Below are 21,561 nucleotides of genomic sequence, written 5' to 3'. Positions count from 1 at the left end.
ACTGGCAATGATCTGCATTGGCCTGCCCGCTAAGGGGTCGGCAATCAAGTGTTAACTGATAGAAATGTATCATTAAAACGGAATAGAGTTGACAAGACAGTTTTGAGACTAGCCTTGTTATACGGTGTGGAAATTTGGCCAACAACACGAAGAGATGGACAACAACTGAGATGTGGCTGCTGAGGTGGATGTGTGTGGGGAAGTGACAAGGTCAGGAACCAGCACATCAGGAGATTAACAAAGATTGTGGGAGCATCAAAGAAAATAGCCAAGAAGAGATTGAAGTGGTATGGTCATTTTTTGCGGGGAGGGAGGGGAAATTAGGTGAGTTGGCTGACGTATATAGGGCTGCCAGGAAAAAAGGAGATATGTCAGGTCTAAAATCCGGTGGAAAGAGGCATTATTGAGAGCCTTAAACACAGAACAACAGAGAAAGGGATAGGTGGCTGATGGGAGGAGTAGGAGGAGGGTAATTATTCAGCATTATGGTGATCCAAATTTGAACAAGAGAAGCTGAAAATGTGGCAAAATTAAAATTAAAATTAAAATGTGAAAATTATCAAGTTGATATCTAGGATGGTGCATGGGATTTTCCAGTTCACATTCTTGTAGTTAGGCAATTTAACATTAATTTATTATCCAGAAAGTTTTGAAATTTGTCTTGAAGTGACCTTGTCCCAAGCATGCTAGGTTGGAGATCTTGCAGTATTATTTACAATTTCACATCTTTCACATGCCTTGGGTACATGTTTAAAACATTGTCAATTTTTGATAGTACTTAGTGTCAGTTCCTGATTTTAGTTAACAACATTACAGTTGAGTTGTTGGAGGAGTAGTTAAGCATTGACATGCTTAAATAGATGGTGGATGTCAAGTGAGTGCAACCAATGATGAAGCAGCAGTCTTTGGTCACACATGAGGGATCAATTTTTTTGCCGAGGTGATTAAACAAGTCAGGTTCAATTTGTGAAAGATTATCTCTGAGAGTAACATTTGATAACTGTAACATTTTATGTTCTTAAATTTACATAATTTAGCATCAACTCTGAAAATTGGCACTTGTGGAACTAGGGAGTGTGAGGGCTGTCAGGCAGGGAGGGACAAGTTTTTGTCTGTATTGCTTTGAGGACTGATAGCAGTAGATAGCTTTGTACACCAGGGAAATACAATGGGAATAAAGGAATGTGCTCCATGTGACTTCCCATCGACTAGTTTTAGCCATCCAGTGCAGAACATTTCAATGCCTGAAGATTAAAAATCCATTAAATTGTATTGATTGGGATCTTTGAATTGATTCTTGAAGACTGTGATGTACGTGACTGAACATTGGATATAATATAAACATAGGAAAATGGAAGAGAGATGCTTTGCTGACAGTCAGAAATTATCCAGTCAGGTAGGGAAAGAGTCTGTTGGAATCCAGATAAGCATGAAGAGTTGTTGTGCTGTGAGGATAAATGTGGCAGAAGACCAATGGCAGGAATGTGCTGGTTGGACGGTTGGAAGTGGGAGATCATTTGATAGAATCCTCTGGGATTTTGTCCCACCAGAATTGACAAGCTAAGTATCATCTTGTCTGTTTTCCGCTCATTTTGGAAGCATCTATAACTGTCAATCTGAATCTAAAGATTATTCTTTACATTCCTCTATTGTGCATTTTCCTGCAAATAACACTCTGTGTTTCAAATTACAATGTAACTACCATACATGAAAGGTCCAAACATTTCTGTTTTTCAGGTAACCAATTGTAAAAAAGAAAACATGTTTTTACATTTCCCTAAGAACAGAAAATAGATCACAGGGTAAACACATGCAAATCTCAGAATGCATGGAGATCAATTTTCTTTTTGCTCGATGAATCAGGACAAACACAAACATTTGTCTATGAAAATTGAATGCAATTTAAAATCTTTTTTTCTAATTCTGTCTTGGCACATGGAAAATATTGATAAAAGCTGCATTTATCTGCTTGAGTAGTGGTGTGGGTCTTTTTCTTGAACTGCTGTGGTCCCTGAAGTGATAATATCTCATGTGATATCAATAGGGAATTTTAACAATATATGTTGTCACCAATTCAGTGCAGAATTGAATCACAACCTTAACTTCCATCAAGTTGTTATCTATCCTCTATGGTTCTACTATTTCTTTTGTTTTGTTGCGAAGATGGTGAACATCATGGAGGCATTTCTCTGAGATTGGAGACACACAGACACAAATAGGCATACACACACATGTTTACAGAATATTAGCACAAACAACACTTAGAGAAGATGCGAAGATTATGTGAATCAGCCAAACTAAATCAGTCAGTGAGACTATCAAAACATTCAAAAATATCAATACAGAGATAAAAATGTTTCAACTGGGAGTAAGGGTCCTCTATTTATTTCTAATAAGTGATAGGGAACATTTTGATCTGTATTCTGCTCTTTTCCACTTTTCTTTCTGTCACTATATATAAATGGCTAAAAACAAAATTAATTCAAAGGAAATGGTAAAGCTTGTTGAGATACATCTCTTTGTCCTCTAACATTTCACCGAATCACGGAAATGTTATGGTGAAAAAGGAGACCATTTGGCCCATAGTACCAGCACCGGCTCTTCAAATGTGCATTATCATGGTGCCTTTTTCCTGCCCTTTCCTCATACCTTGCACATTGTCTCTGTTTAAATAATCACGCAATGCCCGCTCAAGTGCCTCAGTTGAACCTGCCTCCATTTTATTTGCAGACAGTGCATTCCAAATCGGAACCACTCTTTGTGTAAAAAAACTTTTTCTAATCTGACATTTGGTGTTTGCAAATTATTTCAAATCTGTGTTCTCTTTCTCAATCCTTTTATAAGCAGAATTACTTCCTTCCTATCTTCTTTGTGGACACCTTTTATGCCTTTGAAAACATCTCTCACATCTCCTCTTTGTCTTTTCCTCTACAAGGAAATCAATCCCAACTTTTCCAATTTTTTCTCATTCCTGAAGTCTCTCGTCCCTGGGCTCCTTCTTGTAAACCTCTTCTGCACTTCCTCCAATGCATTGACACATCCTTCCTATTGTGTAATGCCCCAAATTGTACACTATACTCAACCTGTCCAGCATCTACAAGGCACAAGTCAGAAGTGGAATACTCCCCACTTGCCTGGATGAGTGCAACCCCAACTATACTTAAGAAGCTTGACACCATCCAGGACAAAGCAACCCACTTGATTGGCACTATGTCAACAGGCATCCACTCCCTCCACCATCAATTCTCAGGCAAAGTAGTGTGTACTATTTACATAATGACCTGCAGAAATTCACCAAAGATCCTCAGACAGCACCTTCCAAACTGATGCCCACTTCCATCTGAAAGGACAAGGCCAGCAGATACATAGGAACAGGACTTCCTTCAAGTTCCCCTCCAAGTCACTCACCATCCTGACTTGGAAATATGTTGCAGTTTCTTCAATGTCGCTGGGTCAAAATCCTGGAATTCCCTCCCAAACAGTATTGTGGGCCAACCCACAGCAGGTGAACTGCAGTGGTTCAACACCATCTACTCAAGGACAACTAGGGATAGGCAACATATGCTGGCCCAGCCAGCAATGCCCTTGTCGCACAAATGAATTAAAACAAACTGTGGTCTAACAATTGTCTTTGTATAAACTCAGAATAATTTCCTTGTTTTTGCACTCTATTTCCTTATTAAGAAAGCTGATGAAACTGCCTTATTAACTGCTATCTCCACTTGTAATACCACTTTCAATCATCTATGCACATATACATGCAGGTACGCATGCTCTTGCTTCTCTTACGAATTGTAACCCTTATTTTCTATTATCTGTCCATGTCCTTCACAAGTGATAGGGGGGCAAATTTCCAATAAAGCAATGTCATACAGGTCACTATCAAATTATAACTGTGTGAGAAAATCCTTGAAAAATAAATCGTAGAAGCAATCAGCCAGCATATTTTGTGATAATCAGAAAGGACTTTCAGATTGCTCACATCAGTTCCAATTTGTATTCACGAAATAGTTATGAAACTAAAAGCAGACTTCATTTTTAAGAAGCATGGTCACAAGAGATTATAGCCAAATCTGGAATGATTGCTCACTGAACTGATTTTTCACTACATCTCTGTTTCAGTGGAAAAACTCATCATCCACAGTTATATGTGTTATGGAACACCTATAAATGGATGTGGTTATGTTGTGTAAGTACAATACTAGAGGGGAAAAGATGTAATATGTTACGTGATTCAAGTTCAATATGCTGTGAGACCCAAAGAAGGTCAGAAATAAGTTTAAATTCTCCAACTTTGTTGTACTATTAGTAACTTCTCCACTCAATAAATGAATCATGGGTTTTTTTCTGTTAACTGATCATTATGCATGATCGGTACCTCAATACTTAGTTGTTAAAAAGCACAAGAAGAAGAGAAATGCAACATGGTAGCGGTGGTAAAATTTCAATTCATGCAAACTCAGAAATCGAGCAATACAAACCATGGAAAACTATGCCAGGTCTGTGGTGTGTGACAAGCATAGTAAGCCAGCCAGTGGTAATGATTCTGTAAATGGCCTCAATAACCAGGAACTAAGATTCACTAGGATGATCCCAGGTTTGGAAGGATTGTCTTGTGATAGTAGGTTAACCAAGTTGGGACTCTACTCACTGGAGTTTTGAAGAATGAGAGGTGATCTCAGTAAGGCATATGTGATTCTTAAAGGACCTGACAGAGTAAATGTTGACAGGATATTTCGCCTCCACCCACTTTGGGAGAGTCTAGGACCAGAAGGCACAATCTCAGAGCAAAGGGGTACCAATTTAAGACTGAGATGAGGAGGAATTTATTTTCTGAGAGGGTTATGTTTCATTAGAGTTCTTTGCTGCAACGAGCTGTGAAAGCAGGGTCCTGGTGTATATTTTTAAGGCTGAGGTAGATAGATTTTTGATCAGTAGGACAGTCAAGGATTATGGAGAAAATGCAGGAAATTGGACATGAGGAATGTCAGATTAGCCGCAATCCTGTTGAAAAGCAGAGCAAGTTCAAGAGGCTGGATGGCCTATTCCTGTTCCTCTTTCTCATAGTCTTATGGTCTTAACCATCAAAGGGAAAACTGGTTCAGAATCGATATCCATTACCACCTACCATATGTTCTCCACATTTTGAGAGCTGGTGAGTAAAGGATGAAGTCTTAGTTTAATGCTTTTATAGCTTCTGCCAGGAGTTGCTTCTTTCCCCACACATAAAGGATAATCATTTGGGCACAGATCCAGGAATAAGATTCAACATCTCTAGTCAAAGGAATAGACAAAAATGGAGGGGGAAAAAGAGAGAAGTGATCTTAGAACTCTCAAATTTGAATAATAAATGTTTTGGGTTCATAAAGGTTCCTGTTACAAATTAATTTTGAAATAAACACAAAAGATCTTATCAACAAGATCACTCATAAAGAATTTAAAACATGTTTATTTATTAATTTTGTGGCAACTTTGAGTAGATATTGCTCTGTCATTAATAATCATTCACAATGCAATATTAAAATTTGAGCATCTGTTATTCTGTTTTCTTGACAGCTTTGTTAAAAGTAGGATTAATGTTAGTTTTCTAAGTGTGGAATTTCTGATTATGATGTAAGAAAATATTCAATTTGTGAACTTGATGTTTTCATGTTATATGTTAGAATTAAGATTCCATGAATGATACCAAGAATGGAAGGGTTAAAGACAAGAATCACTCACAAATACATTCCAACATGATTCATTTAAATGACAAATGGTTTTATCTCTGTATAAATATATTATAAGAGATTAAAGTAGGATGACAAGGCACCAAACTCAATGACAGTTAAAGCCAATAAATGTTATATCCTGCAAAGCTGCTTGTTCAATGTTGCATTGAGGTACATTTTGGCACAGAACAGAGGTACTCGAATTTATGATCCATATAAACCTATCAGTGTTGATTTAGATTTTTGGTGCAAGATGACAAAATATTTTTTCTTCCCCAGTATTAATCTCCTCACTCGAAGGAACATAAAATTCATTCCCCATATCCCTTCTAAAATAATGAATTCCAATACATTCGATACAGGGCAAGTCTAAAATAACATATGCTAAAATAGCTCAGAATAAGAGTAGTGGCTCAAGTATGATTCCTGTTCTGGCTGCAGTAAACATGGGCTTCCTTGACCTCCCACTGAGACTGGAAGCCATGGCAAGGCATTACTAAAGAAAACAATTCAAGATAAAGCATTGGTAAAGAATGTATCTTTACATTGTATAAGTACAATACAGCACAGTTGGCAATACACTCCCTGCGTTGAAAAATGTGGTGCTGGAAAAACACAGCAGGCCAGGCAGCATCCGAGGAGCCGGAGAATAGACGTTTCGGGGATAAGCCCTTCTTCAGGAAGTGCAAAACAGATACTAATACCAAACAATGATTGCAGTATCACAGAAGAATGTGTTTCCCTTATGAAAATACAATTTCAAAGTTATATCACTTTGTTTAATCCTGACAAAATAATTATTTTTTGTGTGTGCTGATTTAGTAAAGAATGAACTAATGGACATCACAGAAATTATTAAAACCTTTACAAACAGGCTTATACAACATATCCATATAATTAATATGATGCAAAAGCTTTTAGTTAACAGTCCCAAACCACAAAACAGATCAGAGAACAGCTTGACATCCAAGACAAAATGTAGAGAATTAAACATTCATTTGATTTTGGTCCAACACTTCATTTTCTCCCAGAGTCCCAAAGTACATTTAAAATTGCATCATAAATGATATATGTTGGTGAGATCAAATGCACTTATTTGTACTTCTCACATACAAATTTCATTTTTGTTTTAGCTTCAGCACAGCAGGTCTCAAGAGAGTTGCAGACCCTGTATTGCCACTGGCAATTAGATTGAATTTAAACACTGTGAGTATTTGTAATGCATCAGCAATATAATTCCTAGCAGTATCATCTCTAGTTCTTGGATTTCTTGGCCTTTAATACCGTCTTATAAATTACCTTGCTGTATAAATTATGGGTAATGAAATAGGACAATGAGTTTTTCAGCCCATTTAAAACAAGAGAGGTTTCCAATGTGAGCACTTTATTGGAAATAGATATAGAGAAGATCTAAAGATCTGATGAGGATCTGTGATGCCTGTCTCTCTCTCAATTCCCTCCTATCAGACCATAGGGCTGCTCTCTCATTAGAGATAGCAACTTGAGGGTGGCCACACATTGTGAGGGGAGAGATTGGAGAAGAAGAGTACTTCATTGTAATGTCAATCAATGCAGGAAATTGAACCCATACTGTTGGCATTACTCTTCAGTATAAACAAACCATCCAGCCAACTGAGTTAACTAACACCCCATGCTAACGAATTCTCAACTCTAAGAGGTGTCTTTTGGGTGGGATGCTGAACCAAAACCCTATTTGCACCTCCCCACCTCCTGGATGAGGAAGATGGTGATTCTATGGCAGTATCACTGGACTAGTGTTCAGAGACCCAGGGTTATGCTATGAGGACATGGTTTTAAATTTCACCAGAGCAGCTGATGGAATTTCAATTCAATTAATTAATAAATAAGGAATTGAAAATTATTGTCAGTAATGGTGCCATGAAGCTGTCACTGATTATCATAAAAACCCATCTAGTTCGCTAAATAGCTATAGGCTGTCCTTACTTGGCCTGCCCTAAATGTGACATCAGACCCACAGCACCATGGTTGACTCTTAACTGCCCTCTGAAACTGCGTAGTAAGCCATTCAGTTCTAGGATGGGCAACAACAGCTTACGTAGCCAGTGATGCCCACATTCCATGGACAATTATTGAGAAAGATAGGTGTAAAAGAGCCATGGCATTATCTCAAAGGGGAGTTCTGCTTCATTCCTGACTAATATTTTTATCTGAAGCAACATCAAAAAAATCTTATTATCTGGTCAGTTATCTTCCTCTCTTTATGAAATTTAGCCTTGTGTTTCTACATTTAAAAAATGATTGGACTTTAAATGCAACAGTCAAGTCAGCTCTTTTTCCTCAAAACCTTCCTTGAGAAATTGGCCAATGATGTTCTACCAATGGTCTACGACACAGGTCAGGAGACATGGTGGGATTTCTATCTACTATAAGACTGATATTGTTGGTAACCTTGCAAAAAAGGCAAAAGATATTTGGTTTTCCGCCAAACTGATGCTGAAATAGGGTGTAACAAAGCAATCCTATGATCAGATCAACTGCTGTCTCCGATAGGCAATGACAGAGGCAGCCTATTAATTAGTTGCCTCCTGTAACAATAAGGCAATAACAATACTGTAACAACAGTAGTTGTGATCAAAGATTGTTCACTCAGAACCTGGAAATGGTCTCAATTTTAAGATCCTGACATGTGGTTCCTAATGCCCGTGAGAAGTTTCAATCCATCAAGAGCAACTTATGCATACATATGCTTTCTGTTCCTGCATAGCCTCTAACTAACAGAATTAGAAAATAAATCACAAGAACAAAAGAAAAATGAGAACCAATAAATGTACAGATGTCTCCCTTTATACCATTTAAACTGCAGTAATAACTCAACGAATGTAATTTGCTTTTAATTAAAAAAAGCAGAACCGATTCCCTGCAGCAATGAAGTACCTTTAGATATTCAGACTTCCAGTATTTATAGTTAGCCTGAAATTTCTCACAATATAATGTGTGAGGTGATGCACTTGTGCAGGACAAACAAGGCAAGGGAATACATTACCAACAGTAGAACTGTGGGAAGCACCGATGCAAGTCCAACTACCTCTGAAGGTAGTGGGAGAGGTAGATACAGTGGTTAAGAAGGCTTATGGGTTACTTGCATTTATTAGCCTCTGCGTAGAGTTTAAGAGCAGGGAGGTTGTGCTGCTGTGGAGGTTAAATTTTTTAGGCCACATTTAGAGTTATGTGTGCAGTTCTGGGATTCGAATTCTAGGAGGGATGCGATTGGACTGAGGAGGGTGCAGAAGGTATTTATCAGGGTGTTGCTTGGGCTGAAGAGTTTTAATTCTGAAGAGACATTAGGTAGACTGGACTCATTTTCCTTGGAACAGAGGAGATTGAGGGGGTCATAATTGAGATACATAAAATTATGGGCGGCATAGACAGAGTAGACAAGGAAAAATGATTCCCCTTGATGGAGGGATAAATGGTTAAGGGACAAAGATTTAAGGTGAGGGATGGGGGAGATTTAGAGGATATGACAGGAAATATTTTTTCACCCAGAAGATAGTGGGAATCTGAAACTCACTGACTGTATGGGTGGTAGAGGCAGAAACTCTTACAATATTTAATAAAGTATACAGATGTGCACTTGTGATGCCAAGGCATACAACGCTATGAGCCTAATACTGGAAAATTGGATTAGAATAATTAGGCTCTTGTTTTTGACCAGTGTAGACTTGATAGATTGAAGGGCCTTTTTCAGTGCTATAGACTGCCATGACTCTATGACTGTACTGAAGCTTTGTGATAAGAAAATTGGACCAAATCTTGCTGTCAGCATCACGGTGAAGCTAACTGCACTTGCTGTATTTTGTGTGTACTTGGTTGAACAGCTTCAGGTGATGAGCAGTTCAACCGTAATTAACAAAAAGTTATGTTCAGGTAGTATCACTTCATTATTCATTTTGTAAAGTCAGCATTTTGTTGTCTGAGTAACCATTGAATGGCATTTGTATTTGTATGTTGAACTAAAATTACCACAGAATTTATGGCTAGTATTTATCAGCCTTTTAATCGAAAAGAAATGAAAGTGTATGTTGATAGGGTGAGAACATAAACACTGGCATAGATTCTTTGCATTGGAAGATCATTGGGAATTACTCCCAATTAAGCTCTCTTGCATACACATTCATGGTTTGATTTTTTTCGTAGAGATGTTTTTTTAAAATGTAAAATTACAAAATTTAATTTGTTTTCATTTGTTTACTTTCTCTCTCTCTCTGGTTTCTGCCATTACATATTGAGCTTTTGACCAGTAGATTTGTGAAAGTGCCATGAGGAAGAATGTCATATCAATATTCTTAGCTCAGCCACAGACAGGGAACAGGTACATCCTCACAACTCGGCAATTTAGATCAGTAATTCGGAGATAACAAATTCAATCCATGTCCTCCACATCTGTTGGTTGCAATGCAGCACTGTGCTATTTTTTCCTTATTAATGCTCACCCTATCAGAAACGTCTTGTGTACAACCTTTCAGTGGCTCAGGTAAGGAACTGGTGACTGCAGCAATGACATCTCAACAAATGAAAAATGCGACACCAGATTCATGTCTGCAAGTGCAATTGAGTAGAACAAAAATGATTGTGAAACAAAATTGATCAGGAATATTAAAATGAAAAGTAAAAGATTCTACAGGTAAGTAAGTAAGAAAAAGAAATATCAAGATATGGAAAGTAGATATAAATGCAATAAATTCACAAGCAATGACAGCACAATGGCAGAATTTTTAAATAATTGCCTTCCTTCTGTATTTAGCAAGGAGACTAACATCAACGCGATATTACAAAAAAAGATAAAAAATATTGTAATAATGTTGAAATTGGATGGGGAGACAAAATAAATAAATTAGTCAAACATTGAGAGAACATAACCCCGGTAGGTGGATTGCATCTGCATAAATTAAAAGAATTCAGAAAGAGATAGAATCGCCCATATGTATCTGGTCTCAATAGGATTAATGAAGATAAAGACTCAATATAATGTTGCCAGAACAGAGAGGTTATACTTATCAGGAAACATAAATTGAAGACTAATGGAAGTACTGACATAGCTGTTTAAGATTATGTAAGGTTTTGATAGAGTAGGAATAGAGAAGATGCCTCCATGTGTAGAGAGAACTAGAATTAGGGATCATAGTAACTAATAAATCCAATAGAAATTACAATAGAATCATCCTCGAAAGGGTGGCTAGAATGTGAATCTCACTACCACATGAACAGAATAGAAACATTTCAGGGGAAGCTAGATAAACTTGGAGAAAAAAGAAATGGAAGTGTATGTTGATAGGGTGAGAACATAAATACTGGCTTAGATTCTTTGCAAGTGCTGTTCATGCTTTAAATTCTATGGGATATAATTTCAGGAGTTCCTTACTTCCTTTCAGTAATTGGGAGATAACAAATTCAATCCATGTCCTCCACATCTGCCCCTTTCTAACCACCATGGATGACTGATATTTCTCTTATTTTCCTCTCGATACCATACCTTAACACGCCACAAGGGGCTACACAAACAGAGCCTTTTGCGTGTGATTCTATAACTTTCCTCCAGTGTTAGAAAGCTCTAATAATTCAGCTAATGTTTCACTTTGAAAGCACAGCTGAGCCCATAAAGTATACTGCTTTGGAAATCATGGAATTTTGGAAAGCATTCAGACTGAAGTACGCTGTGCTATCCCAAACAGTGGGAAATGCCTTCCGCAAGACAAATTACACTGTGGAAAAACAGAATCTGACATATTTTCCAACCTAACCTAATTCCCTGGTTCATAAAATCAAGGATTTTATGTAGACATATTGCACTACATCACAGGCACAAAACCTTCACATCAAATCCAAGAAACAATGCAAGGGCAAGAAATGGAAGGTCAGCACATTTTGCTGGAAATAATAAAACTTGGTAGCAATTTAAAGGTAGCATAGCTGCTTAAGATAAGATGCTCAAGTTGATTGTTATCAGGTAGAAATCATCAGTTTTATCACTTGATTTGATTACCTCAAGCACTGATAGCCAGAAGAATAATCCTACTCATACATTTTTATATTTTTTAAAGTTCTTATCCCCATTCTTTTGAAGACATTTATGAGATAGCCAATGTATGGTCTCTAGAGAGTGACCCAATTCCACAACAAATTGATAGTCTACCCCATTGTGTCTGAAGTATGATGTCATGTGTGACAATGCTTTGGCCTTGTCCATAGTTACTAATTTTCACTTGTGAATATGTGCAATTGATTATAAATTAATCTTGTTCTAGGTTAGAGTTGTGCGGGAAAAGCACAGCAGTTCAGGCAGCCTCTGAGGAGCAGGAAAATCGACATTTCAGGCAAAAGCCCTTCACCAGGAATAGAGCTATATTCCTGATGAAGGGCTTTTGCCCGAAATGTCGATTTTCCTGCTCCTCGGATGCTGCCTGAACTGCTGTGCTTTTCCAGCACCACTCCAACCTAGAATCTGGTTTCCAGCATCTGCAGCCCTTATTTTTACCTATAAACTAATCTTGGGCAGGAGTGCAAAACAGCCAATTGGAAGAAAGAAATGAATGGAGGGTAGAACCTCCTGTCTATCTGCCGCATTGTGTTTCTGCAGATGAGTTAATTGCAGATGTCATCAATTGTGAATCTGATCTTGTCCTCAGGCAATTGTGCCACAGGCAGTCTTCTCAGCCACAGTACAGGAATGAGGAGCACACATGATTTTCTTTCTCTTGCTCTGGAGAAAGTAGTAACTCGACTGAAAAAGAGCAAACTTGCATTTATTCTGCACCTTTCACATTGTCAGGATAGCCCAAAACCTTTCACAGCAGTTGAGATGTAGTCACTGTTGCTATGCAGACCCAAAGGACCCAAAGATTTACCTTTAGCAAGGGCCTCACAAACATCAGAAGATTTAATATGAGGGAATCTGTTTTAGTTGGAAGAATGAATATTTGCACTATGTAACATAGTACCATGGTAAATCTTACATCTGCAGATCACGTGGATATTGCTTCAGTTTTACAGCTCAACTGAAATACCTCTAACAATGCCATGTACAGGGCAAAATACAGTCTGGATTATGGGTTTGAGTCATGGATTGAACTTGTAACCTTTTGCCTTGTGCGCGTGTGCTGCTAATTGAGTTAAAGGCACATCTGCTATATCAAGCAATGCAAACAGGAGTGCAGCTTGAATCTCCCACCTTTCCTGGTCCATCAGCACATTACTAGACCACGTGAATAGTCATTTGAACTGCAGGGGAGTTCCATTTCAAGGACCGGCATTATTAGAAGTAAAAACTGATTGACGCATGTGAAACATGAGAGCAGAAAAATGGAAAATTTGATACTGACAATCTGTTTGATTTCCAACAGATGAAATTAAAAAACTCATTTTCATGGTACATTATGAAAAAATTGGCATGCACGTTGACAAAATATACAACGCACAGAAAACTATTAAATGAGAAACAAATTGAATCTAATTATTAGAATTACTGAGGTTTACAAAATAATTGCAGTTTCCTTGCCTCTCTTGTATTTTGTCATTTCGAATTAACTTCCAAATTGTTTACACAAAGTATTTAATAATCAAAATGCCATTAATATTAGGGAGAATTACACAGTTAATATATTATGGATTATTTGGTATGACTGACATACTTGTTGTTTAGTAGGTTTTGAACTGTAATGAAATAAATCTGGCAACACAGAACATTATTCCAGAACTGGCTCAGTGGTTAGCACTGCAGCCTCATAGCACTAGGATTCCAGGTTTAATTCCAGCCTTGGGCGACTGTCTGTGTGGAGTTTGCACATTCTCTGCATGGGTTTCCTCCGGATGCTCTGGTTCCCTCCCACAATCCAAAGATGTGCAGGTCGGATGAATTGGCCATGCTAAATTACCCATAGTCTTAGGTGCATTAGTCAGAGGGAGATGGGTCTGGGTGGGTTACTCTTTGGAGGGTCAGTGTGGACTGGTTGGGCTGAAGGGCCTGTTTCCACACTGTTGGGAATCTAAACTGGACATGGGCTACATGCAACAGGACTAATAATGTATTTTCAGATAAACGAAAAGGAGGTCTTTGCTGGAATAGAGTTTTTTGTATTTTTGGATAGTATTTTGAATAGTATTTTTGGATCCCCTGGAATTGTAGTGCTGAACCTAACACTCTATTTCCTTCTAATGCAATATACCAAAAGTTTGAGTTGAGCTACATCAGTGGAAGATGGTGTGTGAGTCAATTGTCATGTGTTTGGGGCAATTTGTATATGTTGGGTATTTAATGGTAGCCAATGATTTTCAACAAATACAAATTTCAACTTTGGTTTCAGGGAAAAACAAAGTTTCTATTTTGGTGATTTGATGGTGCTCACATGGTTTCAACTTTCTCACTTAGGCAATGTTCGCTACATTGACTGAAAAGATTATATATTTACTTCAGGTTTGTTTTTAGCTTGGTTGGCTGGACAGCACATTTGTGATGCAGACCGATACCAACAGCCTGGGTTCAATTCCTAAACTGGTTAAGGTTAGCATGAAGGACTTTCCTTTTCAATCTCTCGCCACCCCTGAGATATGGTGACCTTCAGGTCATACCACCACCAACTGTCTCTGTTGAACATGCAAGCAGCCTGTAGTGACTATATCATTACCTTTATTTAGTTGGACCTTGCTGAGTGTCAATTGGATGCTGTGCTTTCTGGCTTTGCAATTGTGATTAAACAGCAATAGTAAGAAATGAAAGATGGAAGTTCTGTCTTTTACAATGACTGCACTTCAAAAAATAATCTACTGTCTATAAAACTTTAAAGCAATAAATGGCAAGGTACTACAGAAATTGCAAGTGCAATTGCTATTAATATTATTGTTATTCAATTGTAAGTCCAATTTGGCTTTCCAAACTTGGATACTACAAATATCAATGCAAAGAGAATTTTATTCAATGTGATCGGTTTACTGAACTGATCACTGACATCTTTTGCAATGGCTGAATTTTCCGACTTGAGTTTAATAAAAGAAAAACAATGCTGGCCTATTAGATTCCCAAATCAGGTTGCTGTGTTGGTATAAATTGCTCATGAATCAATCAGCATAAATGACAAAGAGGCTTTAAAATTTGAATAAGTTCACTATGAATCTAGCACTTACATTTGACAAAATCTCACCAAATGGACAATATTTCTGAAAACCACTAAGTTGAGCAAATCTTCATAAAACATACTTTCTGTTAATTTGCTCATATTTGATTTTGCTTGTGGTGTATGTCGTATTTTTGTATATTATCAATATTTTTCAAACTGTAAATTTGAATGACATTTAAAAGTGTATTTGAAAAGATTGAATCCTACTGAGAGATCGTTCAGAGGTCTTACTTAAACATCCAACTTAAATAAATTATTTCCATAGAATCATCCAAATTTAGATTAGATTCCCTACAGTGTGGAAGCAGGCCCTTCGGCCCAACAAGTCCACACTGAACCTCCGAAGAGCAACCCACCCCCCTCTGACTAATGTACCTAACACTATGGGCAATTTAACATGGCCAATTCACCTGACCTGTACATCTTTGGACTGTGGAAGGAAACCAGAGCACCTAGAGGAAACCTACACAGACACAGGGTAAATGTGCAAACTCCACACAGACAGTTGCCTGAGGCTGGAATTGAACCTGGGAACCTGGTGCTGTCAGGCAGTACTAGCCACTGAGCCACTGTGCCACCTACTCTGAAGGAAACAATGCTGATGATGTTAGAACACAGGACTATCTGAATGCTAAGGAATAAGCAGAGCCAAATAATCCCACATTGACCAAAGGATCAGATTTAAGCTCTGCAGTTCTGCCACATCCAAACAGGAAGGTTCCTTCATACTAAAACAAGTAATAGGAGGAGGAGACTCCACAAATACCTTTTTTCTCAATGCTAAGGGAGCCAAAAATATCAGTGCAAAAGACAAGATTGAAGCAGTTGCAACAATCTTTAGCCAGTACATCAAGTGAGTGTTTCATCTTGGCTTCCTACTGAAAGACCCAGCATCACAGATGTCTGTTGTCAGCCACTTTCATGCACTCCACATGATATTAAGAATAGGCATAAAGCACTGTGTCGTCCAATGACTATGGATCTGACAACAATATTGCAATAGTTATAAACATTTCAGCTCCAGAATTAACCACACCCATACCTGTTCTAATATAGCTTCAATACTGCTATCTTCATAACAATGTGAAAGTGGCCCGTGAATGTCCAGTACACAAAAAGCAGGAGAAATTCAATGCAGCCAAATACAAATCAGACACAGAAAGATCTGGAGAAACACAACTGCTCTGGCAGAATCTGTAGAGAAAGAAACAGAATTAACATTTTGAGTATAATGACCCAGCCAATTACCACCTCATCAGTCTACTCTCAATTAGCAGCAAAGTAATAGAAGTTGTCATTGATAGTGTCATCAGCATAATATTGCCATAATAATTTAAAATCTGGCCTGTCTAACAAGAGAAACTTCAGAGGAAAACTAGACCTATCATAATCACCTTTCATTGCTGCTTTTGAAGCCATAACTCACCTTCTCTCAGCCTGGTATAAACACCTCCCTATTTCTCCCTTTATTTAGCTTTGACAAAGAGTCAGTTAGACTCGAAATGTTAGCTCTTTTCTCTCCATACAGATGCTGTCAGACCTGCTGAGATTTTCCAGCATTTTCTCTTTTGGTTTCATTGTTGATTTTTCTAGAGTGGGATTTTTTTAAAACAGGAATTTTAATGTAGCAGTTCCAACAAAAACGGGAACTAAAGCAGTTTGAAAGGAATTATAATGACTCACTTGTTTGAGGGACTCAGCAAGCTGAGATCAAGAGCAAAGTAATCACAGGCCTGAACCACAGGATATACTCCTCAAGTTAAATTTTACCACATTTTGCACAAAAATAATATGGTTGATGAAATCTCTCCTCATTACAGAGGTTCAACGGACTCTTTGTGGAGATATTAATTTCTGGCTTTGGAGTGGACTCAGGTAAATTCACCAAAAGTTCTTTCTTAATCCATCTGTAAAGGATTGAAAACAGATTTAGTGAGATCACTCCTGTATTGGTATTCCAAATTCAGGGACAAGAAGAAAGTGATTGTGCATTTGATAGGTAATATCCTTCCATTTATCCGGATTAAGTCAAAGATTTACAGAGAATGCAGACAAAGACTTTCCAGTGTAGGGAACAATAGCAGAGGCTAAGTTAAATGGATCTAATTTGTATAAGGGAGACTATGTCCTAATACAGCTGGAAATAACTGATGTGAAAATATAATAAGTCCATTCAGTACCAGGTGGCACTTGAGTAGAAACTATAAAAGGACGTATACAATTTCATTTTTCACACTCAATACCATGGATTTGAATTTTAAGCTACTAGATAGACACATGCATAAAATTAAAGAAGGAAAAAGGGCCAGTAATTAAGAAACTGGCAATAGTCCATAAAGCGGGGCCTTAAGTTTCTATGTTTCTTATAACATGTGGAGTGAGACATGTGGGTATGTGATTAACAGCATATTGCAAGTCAATTGGCTGAATATTTAACCTTGGATTTGAGCTTTTGCTGCCAATACAAGCTACTTGCACACATAAGTTTGACTAAAGCAAGGGAATAGTTGGATTTGGTAGGATTGAGCAATTACTAGGATGGAAAACCCTTAACGAGGTCGGACAGATGTTTCTTTGCAAAGGAGAAAGACTTACATGTGTATCCTCTCTGTTTAGAAAATGCATTTTTGCTGTTTTGGAAGAGATTTGCAAGTGGAAGCCAGACCTTTTCTGACTTTGATCTGAACTTCCCAGCTTTCAGCCTTCTTATGCAGCTCACTGACAAGGAGAAAGAGGAACCACGACAACAACAACAAGAGCAGCAGCAGCAGCCTTCTCTATAACCACCTGCTCTATGACCACCGATGGGGGCGATGAGCACAGAATGACAGGAGACAATATCCTCGCCATTGAGCACAGAGGCAGAGGATTAACTTTCTGGACATGACTGAGCAGAAATGTGTCAGGAGGCTTAAATTACAGAAGAGCCTATTGCTGACATTTGCAGACTTTTGGGACATGTCCAGCTGCAGAATGGATCACAAAAATAAAGGAACAAAAATTGGCCTTTCGGCCCTATGAGCCTCCTCCCCCATTAAATAAAATCATGGCTGACCATCCAACCCAGTACCCTGTTCCCACTGGCTCCCCTTTGATCCCTTTACTCTTAGGAACTATATCTATCAGGTGGGCACATACTTTGAATGCTGGTCATGATCACCAGAGCCCTGAGATTCTTTGGCTCCAGCTCTTTCCAGGAATCTGATGGTCACATTGGCAAATTCCTGCCTAGCAGTGAATCCTTCAGGTACCCCATGCCATGGCCACCCAATTACACCCAATTTGTTATTGCTGAGGTTAGTTAGAATGAGAGGTCACATCAAATTGTTGCTCGAGCTACATTCCTACATGTTCAGGAAGCCACAGTCATGTGACAGTCATAACACACTAAGATCAACCAATATTCATCAAATGATGTGCTGTGCTAATATTCAATTGGGTGTAACCACTGAATGATTATCGCGAGTGTATGTACAGGCAGCTACAGCTGTGAAATCTTCATCTTGCATGAGTCAAGATTCTCACAAGTACCTGTAACTCCATGTTAAGTCAACAAATGCCTTTATGGAGTCAGGGGTTCTTAATAACCTCTTCAAAGATGTTATGACTTACCTCCAGGAAGGTGGGATTTGAACCCTGATGATCTGGTTCAGAGATTAGGATACTCGGTCCTGCACCACAAGAGTCTTGGGGTCAGTAGTTATCCTCTAAGAATGTACAGTACTTGATTACACTGTCAGGAATTTAACATGATACACATGGAAGGTACAAGGGGAACCACATGAGCACTGAGTAAGCCATTGGGATACAATTAATGTATCTGGATAGACCTGGGGAGCTCTTCAATTTATACTGTTCTGTTCAGAATGAGAAAGACCTGTTTGGCCTTGGACAACTGACTGTAGCAGAGAGAAGTGAAGCTTTTGGGGGAGGAAAGTAAAGAGAACTCTGCTCATTTACAGTAGGAAGAGGAGGAGCCTGGTTTTATGGGGGCCGATAGCCAGCCTGATAGTCAGTGTCAGATAGCATGGACTCATTCAGGTGAGCAGTGTTTCATAGTCAAGATATCTGGCCCAATTCTAAATGCACTGTGCCCATTCCTAGCCCCTTGGATAAAGCATCCCACAGTCAGTGGACTGGGAAAAAATCAGGTTAGTAGTAGGTTTCAAGAAAAAGAATTTGTGGAATGTCCCCACGATGGCTTTTTGGAGCAGCTTGTGGTATAGCTCACCTGAGAACAGGCAATACTGAATTTAGTGTTGTGCAATGAGGCAGAATTGATAATGGAACTTAAAGTAAAGGATCTTTTAGGAGGCAATGATCATAATATGATTGAGTTTACTCTGCAATTCAAAAGGGAGAAGACAGAATCAGAGGTGATGGTATTACAGCTGAAAAAGGCAAGTACAGAAGCATGAGAGAGGAGCTGGGAAGAATTGACTGGAAGAGGAGCCTAGCAGGAAAGGCAGTAAAATAGCAATGGTAGGAGTCTCTGGGAGTAATTCAGGAGGCAGAGGAGAGATTCATCATGAGAAAAAGTAGAGGGTACAGGGAGGATGAGGCAACTATGGCTGACAAGGGAAGTCAAATATAGTTTAAAAAGCAAAAGAGAAAGCATATAATGTGGATAGGCTGACTAGAGGGGAGGCCTAGAGGATTTGGTGCTTGGCAATGAACCAGGCCAGATGTCAGATCTCTTGGTGGGAGAGCATTTCAATGATAGTGATCACAACTCCCTGACCTTTACTCATGGAGAGGGATAGGAGCAGATGGTATGAGAAAGTATTTAATTAGTGGAGGGGGAAATTAAAATGCTATAAGACAGGAGCTGGGGGACCTCAATTGGGAACAGATATTCTCAGGGAAATGCACATCAGAAATGTGGAGGTTGTTTAGGGAGCAGTTACTGATAGTGCTGGATAGGTTTGTCTCACTGAGGTAAGGGATGGAAGGGTGAAGGAAGTGACAAGGGATGTAGAATGTCTAGTCAAGAGGAAGAAGGGAGCTTACTTAAGGTTAGATTAGATTACATTACAGTGTGGAAACAGGCCCGACAAGTCCACACCGACCCGCCGAAGCGCAACCCACCCAGACCCCTACATTTACCCCTTACCTAACACTACGGGCAATTTAGCATGGCCAATTCACCTGACCTGCACATCTTTGTGACTGTGGGAGGAAACCGGAGCACCCGGAGGAAACACACGCAGACAAGGGGAGAACGTGCAAACTCCACACAGTCAGTCGCCTGAGGCGGGAATTGAACCCGGGTCTCAGGTGCTGTGAGGCAGCAGTGCTAACCGCTATGCCACCGTGCCGCCCACAAGGTTGAGGAAGTAAAGATCACACAGGGTTCTGGAGGGTTTCAAGGTAGCCAGGAAGGAGCTGAAAAATGGGTTTAGGAGAGCTAGAAGATGGCATGAAAAAGCTTTAGCAAGCAGGATTAAGGATTAAGGAAAAACTTAAGGCATTCTACACTAATGTGAGGAACAAAAGGATGGCCAGAGTGAGGATAGAGCCAGTCAGGGATAGTAGAGGGAACTGGAGTCAGAGGAGATATGGGAGGCCCTCAATGAATACTTTGCTACACTATTCACCACTGAGAGGGACCTTGACGTTGTGAGGACAGCGTGAAAGACACTGATATGCTCAAACAGGTTGATGTTAAGTAGGAGGAAGTGCTGAAAATTTTGAAAAACATAAAGATAGATAAGTCCCCTGGGCCAGATGGGATATATCCAAGGTAACTACAGGTAGTGAGGGAAAAGGTTGCTGCACCTTTGGCGATGATCTTTGTGTCCTCACTGTCCACTGGAGTAGTGCCACATGATTGGAGGGTGGCAAATGATATTTCCTTATTCAAGAAAGGGAGTAGGGATAATCCTGGGAATTATGGACCAGTCACTCGTACATCTGCTGTGGACAAATTATTGGAGGGGATTCTGAGAGACAGCATTTATTACTTGGAAAAGCATAGTTTGATTAGAGATAGTCAGCATTGCATTGTGGGGGCAGGTCAAGCCTCAAAAGCCTTATTGAATTCTTTGAGGATGTGGCAAAATGCATTGATGAAGGTAGAGCAGTGGATGTGGTGTGTATGGATTTTAGCAAGGTGTTTAAGAAGGTTCCACATAATAGGCTCATTCAAAAAGTAAGGAGGCATGGGCTACAGGGAAAATTGGCTGTCTGGATACAGAAGGTGGTAGTAGATGGAAAGTATTCAGCCTGGAGCTCTGTGACCAGTGGTGTTCCATAGGGATCTGTTCTGGGACCTCTGATCTTTGTGATTTTTATAAATTACTTGGATGAGAAAGTGGAAGGGTAGGTTAGTAAGTTTGCCGATGACATAAAGGTTGGTAGAGTGGCAGATAATGTGGAGAGCTATTGTAGGTTACAACAGGACATTGCCAGGATGTAGAATTAGGCTTTTAAGTGGCAGATGGAGTTCACCCTAGAAAAGTGTGAAATCATTCATTTTGGAAGGTTGAATTTGAATGGAGAATACACGGCTAAAAGCAGGATTCATGGCAGTGTGGAACAGAGGGATCTTGGGGTCCATGTCCATTAATCCCTCAAAGTTGCCACCCAAGTTTATAGGGTTGTTAAGAAGGCTTATGGTGTGTTGGCTTTCATTAGCAGGGGGACTGAGTTTAAGAGCTGTGAGGTTATGCACCAGCTCTATAAAGTCCTGGTTAGGT

At 39.1% G+C, this 21,561-nt stretch overlaps 1 protein-coding gene across 3 annotated transcripts in view; it reads right to left on the bottom strand.

The window, feature by feature from the left end:
* The window catches only part of LOC122540699 (galactosylgalactosylxylosylprotein 3-beta-glucuronosyltransferase 1-like), a 171,565-nt gene that overhangs the window by 45,751 nt on the left and 104,253 nt on the right, over window positions 1-21,561 (bottom strand). The window contains exon 2 of one of the 3 annotated variants that reach the window (XM_043676812.1): window positions 15,906-16,057. The exons of 1 other annotated variant lie outside the window; for it this stretch is intronic. The gene's annotated coding sequence lies outside the window, so the exon portion shown is untranslated. Of the gene's footprint in view, window positions 1-5,128; window positions 5,200-15,905; window positions 16,058-21,561 lie in introns of those variants that run through there. One more of the 3 variants, XM_043676813.1, reaches the window with a different exon arrangement.

This window comes from Chiloscyllium plagiosum, chromosome 35 (assembly GCF_004010195.1).
Source record: "Chiloscyllium plagiosum isolate BGI_BamShark_2017 chromosome 35, ASM401019v2, whole genome shotgun sequence".
NCBI lineage: Eukaryota > Metazoa > Chordata > Chondrichthyes > Orectolobiformes > Hemiscylliidae > Chiloscyllium > Chiloscyllium plagiosum.
The sequence above is the reverse complement of the archived record's forward strand: the minus strand, read 5'-3'. Positions and strand labels throughout refer to the sequence as shown.